General features: G+C 34.9%; 1 pseudogene; it reads left to right on the top strand.

Moving 5' to 3' along the window:
- Positions 1 to 626: 626 nt before the first annotated feature.
- LOC149200515 (dnaJ protein ERDJ7 pseudogene) lies at positions 627 to 1,100 on the top strand (annotated as a pseudogene).
- Positions 1,101 to 7,412: the final 6,312 nt, after the last annotated feature.

Here is a 7,412-nt window from a genome sequence, read left to right as displayed (position 1 = left end):
CTTCCTGCGCTTCGTGCGATCAGGAAGATCAGAAAGTCTATTGATTTTGTTCAAATAAACATACTCTTGCTGGAGAACTAATTTGCAAAAAGACAATAAAGAATTTTGTGAATGAAAAAAAAACATCTTTAAATTTTTAGATGAATTATTATTATTATTATTTTTTTTTAATTTTAGATTTAAAAAAAATAAAAAAAAATTAGTTTTTAATTTTAGATTTCAAAAAAAAAAAAAAAAAAAATTCCACAAAATAATAATAATATATGTATCATATATACACATATTATTATTAAAAAAAATAAAAATAAATAAAAATAAAAAAACTAACCATTTTTTTGTTTTTGTTTTTAGATATTTAAAAAAAACACTAACCATTTTTTTTGTTTTTTAGATATTTAAAAAAAAATTGCAAAACATTAAAAAAAACAACATTAAAAAAAAAAAAAAATCATCTTAAAAAAATTCATTTTAATAACTAACCATTTTTTTTTGATAGGATTACCATTTTTAGTTTTCAAAGATAGGATTAATTCCATGTTTTTTTTAGACTTATTAAAAAAAAAAATGAAAAATATAATCCAACCAACGACCTGGTGCGCAAGGGCAAACAATAGCCGGGAGCAACAATGGCGAGATGGTTGTCAATCGCAGCATTCACGTTGTCATTGGCGGTGCCTTCGACTTCATCAATTTACTGCGAGGAAGACGATTGCTATGATCTCCTTGGTTTGACCCAGTCGGCCACCTCTGTGGAAATCAAGAAGGCCTACTACAAGCTATCGTTGAAATACCATCCTGACAAGAATCTTGATCCTGCAGCGAGGCCGCTTTTTGTGAAAATAGCGAATGCTTATGAGATTTTGAAGGATGATGCCACTAGGGAGCAATATGATTATGCTATTGCCCATCCAGAAGAGGTCTTCTATAACACTGCTTGCTATTATCAGGCCTACTATGGTTACAAAATAGACCTTCGAGCAGTTTTGGTTGGGCTTCTTCTTATTTTATCAGCATTCCAGTACTTGAATCATTGGACCAGGCATCAACAGATAATAAGTATGGTTAAAAAGACACCACCATCGGATGGTGGAAAACTGTAGCGCCAGCTCCCAAAGACCCCATTCTCGGAGTCACCGAAGCCTTTTTAGCAGATACAGATCCTCGCAAGGTCAATGTTGGCGTGGGCGCGTATCGCAATGATCAAGGGAAGCCAGTGGTTCTTCAATGTGTGCTCAAGGCTGAGAGGTGTATTATGGGCAAAGAAAACATGGAATATCTACCCATGGGAGGAAGTGTGAAGATGGTTGACGATTATATCAAACTTGCATATGGAGAAAATGCAGATGTCTTGAAAGATAAGCATGTTGCAGCTGTCCAAGCTCTATCTGGCACTGGCGCTTGCCGTCTTTTTGCAGAGTTCCAGAAACGGTTTCGACCTGAGTCTCAGATTTACATACCGGTCCCTACCTGGGCCAATCACCACAATATCTGGAGAGATGCCCATGTACCGCAGAGAACTTTCCATTATTACCATCCAGAGACTAAGGGTTTAGACTTCGCATCTCTCATGGATGATGTGAAGAATGGCGACGTTTACAGCTTGGGCATCGTGTTGCTGGAGCTCGTATCCGGGCGGCGGTGCGTGGACCTCTCAGCTCCAGCAGAAGACTGCTATCTTCCTGCCACGATCATTCGGAGGTTTCAGGAGGGGAAATTAATGGAAATCGTGGTCCTCGTTTGGTAGATGGAGTGCGAGAAGAGGATGAAGCCAGAAAAGTTGTGATGGTGGAGTTGTGATGGTGGCACTTTGGTGCATACAAGAAGATCCTGCCATGAGACCAGCGTTCCAGCGTTCCAACGGTTTCTGCATCGGCCTTGCAGTATCCTATGACCACCGACCCCTCCAACAAATCTTAAAGAAATCCTCCCAGGCGTCAGGAAGGGTTTTGAATTATTGTTACTCCGTTCGACCGAGCATTCGGCATTCCCAACAAAAAAACTGCAGAGCGCCGGCAATAGGAGCATCGAACAACAACTACCTCAGTGCGGATTCGAGAGATTCGGATCAAGGAGATTGGATCAAGGAGATATAGATTGGGTTTGATTCGAGAGATATGGATCAAGGAGATTGCCCACTATTTTTGCTTATGGTTTACGGTTTGTTGTTTTGTTTTTATAGTTTATTTATTTTTTATTTACAACTTAAAAAAAAAAACAAAAATCTAAAAATCAATACATTGGCCGCCATTTTTGCTTACGGTTTACGGTTTGTTGTTTTGTTTTTAAAGTTTATTTATTTTTTATTTACAACTTAAAAAAAAAAAAAAATCTAAAAAAATCAACATAAATAATAAATTAAAAAAATGTTTTTAATTTGTTATTTAAAACAAAACAAAAAAAATAACGAATATTGTGTGTATTGATTAGATTTTTTTTTTATAACTAAAAAAAATAACATAAATAATAAATTTAAAACAATGGTTTTTAATTTGTTATTTAAATAAAAATAAAAAAAAATTGTGTGTTGTTTTTTTTTTATTTAAATAAAAATAAAAAAATATTTTGTGTTTTGATTTATTTAATATTTTGGATAATAAAAAAAATCAAAACAACACAAAATAATTTTTATTTTTATTTTTAACTTAAAAAAAAGATTTTCTTATTTTTATTTTATTTAAAAAAAAAAAACTAATTTCATTTTAGTGATAGTTTATTTTTAGGTTTTCATAAATAAAATTTTGTTGATTTTACAATTTTAAAAAATTCAACTTAAATAATAAATTAAAAACATTTATGTTTTTAATTTATTGTTTAACGAAAAATCTAAATAAATAAATAAAATCAACATTAAAAAAAATACGTTTTCATTTATTTTAATATATATTTTTTTAAATTTGTTGTTTAAAAAAAATAAAATAAAAAAATAATTAATTAAAAAAAACAAAAAATAAAAACAAAACAAAAAAACAAAAATTCACAAAATTCACACAGATTTGAAAATAAAAAAATGGAATACTTGGAAACAAATTTAAAAAAAATCGATTTATCAAACATTGGAGGATTCTTGTTTCGATAGCTTTAAGTTGGCATTCACTCATCACATCTTTCTGTTCTATGCTTTATGATGCACTAATATGCAGGACAGAATTGCCAAGCACATGAGTTATCTAACACAAAGAGGGAGTATTATTTCTCATGGTTGTTTTTAAGAATGGATTGAAATTGATATCATGAATTGAGTTACTTTCAACACTTTGATTTTTCTTAAAGCTGTTTTATTTGGTATGAAATTTTTGCATAAGAATCATGAAGAAAATGCGCAATTCTTCTTGAACAAACTTATGTTTTCTTTCTGCCAAGTTTTTTTTACAGGTTACAGGATAACAAAGTGATCATTAAGGAGATTGAGTGTGACGACAATTAGTCTTCCAAAGACTAAATTCATGAAAAATTCTGAAGACTAATCCATCTCCACAACCACTACCTTGCACTTCCCTTTCTGAAAAAGATTTTGAATTTATCAATTGTAAGCATGACATTTCCATATCCATTTTTCACAGCAAGAGTTCTTTTTCTTACATCCATCCATTTTCCTTGTCATTACCATTCCCCTTCATTTCCGCCAATAAAACCCTGCTTGAGTCAAAGTCCTAGAGTCTAAAGTACAATTGAAAAAACACCTAGAGGCTTGCATGCCTTAATGGCAAGTACTCTTGCCAATGAACAATGGGAGTACATTAATATCCCTTGTTCGTTGGATCTTGTAGGTGACTCGACTACGAAAAATTTATTCGTACCTACAAAGATGTGTTAGGCATCCTGACTCCCATTGGAATCAATGGTGGGACCTCTTGTGTTGGCTAGGGGAATTCATTAACGGCCACTAAGTCAACAACTTCTTGCTATGTTCGACATCGACACATTTAATCACATAGTACGATTTGTGCCATCGAGCGTTGAAGACTTGAAGACCCATATTTTGTAGCAGATGAAGCCAATTCCTTTTCATTGTTTTTCAGTTTCTCATCACTTGAGGATAAGTCAATCAATAAGGCAAGGAGGGAAATGCAACTTATATATTTTGTATACTTCCAAGCCTTATAGATTTTCAGCCATATTTAGCAGACTCATCGGATTCATCATCCAGCAGCAGAGGATCCAGCAGCAGATACAACTTTTAGCCATGTTCAGCAGACTCCTCGATTCATCATCTAGTAGCAGAGGAATCCAGCAGCCAATACGACAATACAGATCCATCTTTCATCCACAACTTGATGAAGAAGCTTCAACGCAGAATTGTGGCAGCTGAACATGCATGATTCATCCACCATTTTCCCAACCAAGTAAAGAAGACTACGAACAACAATTTTTGTAGCCACACGTGCACGACTCTCATTTACTTTTGGAAGGGTAAGTTAAGGTATGATATTTTGTAACTTTTAACCATTAAATTCCTTGAAAAGTTAGAATAATAATTTTTGGAAAAACTTCACTTCCTTTTCCCTTCCTTTCCCCATTTCACATAACTGCCCAAACCATCCGTTTAAGGGGAAGGATACATTTACATACATACTTTGTCACATTCATATAACATCCACATTCATATATCACATTCTAAACCCCACTTACCTTCAAGCTATATTCACTATTACATGAGCATACAAATGGCTTTGTCAAAAGTATTTAAAAGTTAATTGGATGCCAACAGAATCATGGTTGTTACACAAGAACCAACCATGATGCATTCCAACAAACATACTCTGCAATAAAAATCACATTGTCAATATGCAAAGATCATACATTGAATGCAACAAACAAAAGATGGTTGAAACACAAGAACCAACCAAGTTGTAGTTCATCAAAATAACGCTTTGCAAAAGTTAAGTAAATGATATCATGCAGAGTTTAAGCCAAAGCTCAAGTACCAAGAAGTAATGTAATAGATTGCATGAGGACATGCAATACCTTGAGTTTTGGCGAGATGTTGGGCCTCAAAATAGTCCCTATTTTCACTCCATTATTCACCAATATCTTCACATTTTACCTTCATGTCACCTCCATTCCACCTCCATATCATTACATTTACCTCATTTTTGGGTTATAACAATGCTTTTCCAAAGTTTATTAATTCTTAACATTTTTAAGTGGATTTATGGCTAAACTTTAGAAAATAAGATGCTTATACTTATACCTAACAATTATAATGAGTTTGTTGACATGTGTAGGCACAAAGGAAGCTTCTAGGGCATCTTTATGTGGCCTTGAATGATCAAATTCGAATTTGATAAGATAAACCTCATGGAGAAGATCATGGACCTCATGGAGGAAATCATGGAGGATAGGGTTATGTGTCTAGATGGTTGAGAAATGTATGGAACTAAAAGAGAGATTAGTGGATCATCATTATGAGTTTGTTATCTCATCTCATTGTATAAATAGGAGTACCTCCTCCATTCCAAAGGGAGGACTCTTGGAGCATTGTATCCAACTTATGATGGAATAGAATAAAGCTTCATTTTACATATATTTTCATTATGTAGTTTTAGATATAAGTTTTACATATATTTCCATTATGTAGTTTTAGATACAAGTTGCCTTAATGTAGTATATGGAATAGCTTGTCACTTTGTTCTTAGGAGAATTGAGCTCACTCTAGAAGGATCAAAGGAACATGTTATTTCATATTAGATCTTATTTCATTTAATTGCTTAGATGTTTGATGTTTGAGGATTTGTTTGTGATTGATGAATGAGTTTTAAATTAGAATCTTATCAGCACATGAGAGAACAACCAAGGGTCTAAGTTAGGCTCTCTCTCTATTTGATTTGCATGATAATTGAAATTCATTCTTTTGCTTTTATGTTTCAAGTATCATATGAGGAGATAACCAAGAGTCTAAGTTAGGCTCTCTCTCCATTGATTTATATGGTAATTGAAATTCATTTTTTTGTGCTTTTATGTTTCAAGTCATTTCATTTCTTATGCTTATGAATGAATCTTAGTTTAGTTTGGATTAGTACATGAGAGGACAATCAAGAGACTAAGTTAGTCTCTCTCTCTACTTGAATCTGAACAATAATTAAGTTCATTCTCTTGTCTTCATTTCAAGATTTTAGTTTCATGTAATCAATGATTTCTCTATGATACTGTAGGGAAGAACAACCAGGACCTCCTTAGTTAGGAGCCTCTTCCCATGCATATTATATTGAATCGTAAATAATTTAGCTAGACATAGAGTTAGTTGCCTACTCCTGCATATATTTTGCTGGCATCATCACAAGCTTACGAGTTTCCCTGGTCGATAATTTAATGCAGCAATTTAAGCCCAATAAATTGCCCAACACTCCTAAGAGCCTTCACCTTCTTCCTCGACTCCTTCTCGACCAATGCTTTGAACTCACAGAACTTTGAGTATGTCTCGCTCTTCTTTTGCATGAAGAAGATCCAAAACTTTCGAGAGAAATCATCATCAAAGATCACATAGTACCTGTGCAATTCTGTCGAAGCTACTGAGAAAGGTCCACACACGTCTGTGTGAATTCTCTCAAGGATCGTCGTGGCATGACTATCCTTCTCGTGAAAGGTGGCTTTCACAAATTTTCCCAAAGTACACCCCTTGCACTGATCTGATTGCGCAAGAGTGCCTTTAGGAAGCCCAATAGTTATCTGCTGCAATATCTTCAAGGCTCCATGGTGAAGGTGACCCAATCTCCTGTGCCACAGCTCGCCATCATCCCAGCTCACCAATCCTTCTACCTTGCATGCCATTTCTGCGCAGCCATCTACATGCAACTGATAAAGGTTCCTAACTCGAACCCCTATCTTCTGAGTTTCTCCAGTTGTCTTACTGCGCAGGAAAGCCTTTCTCTCGCTGAAAACAACATCATATCCCTTGTCTTCTAACATCGCCACAAAGATAAGATTCTTCTTCAATCCTGGAACATGCATCACTTCCTTCAATATGAAGGTTTTACCAGACTCCCTCTCAAAGGAAATGGTACCGATACCGGTCGCATTGTATCTACCATCATCGCCCATCTCGATGTGCACTCCAAGAACTTTCTCCTCCAGATCAGAAAACAAATCTTGATCTCCTGTCATGTGAAAAGACGCACCACTGTCCAAGAACCATACCGATCCCATCACACTTGATACCAAGCATGCGATCAATGAAAAATCAAGCTCAAACTGCGAGGCTAAGGCCTTTCCTGTTGCAGATCCAACAACTTGCTTATTTTTCTTCTTTTGCGGACAATTTGTGGCATAGTGTCCGTGCCGGTGACAGTGAAAGCACTTCACCTTGGACATGTCCTGCTTCATGCCTTTCGCACTAGAATGAGAAGCTTTCTTTTTCTTCCCATTCTTTGCTTTGGTAGCCAAAGCACAGTTTTCTTCATCAGGTGCCTTTGATG

Source organism: Pinus tabuliformis, chromosome 2_1, assembly GCF_031772625.1.
Source record: "Pinus tabuliformis cultivar Carrire ecotype Pingquan chromosome 2_1, CPIR1, whole genome shotgun sequence".
NCBI lineage: Eukaryota > Viridiplantae > Streptophyta > Pinopsida > Pinales > Pinaceae > Pinus > Pinus tabuliformis.
This window is presented reverse-complemented; position numbering and strand designations above follow the sequence as displayed.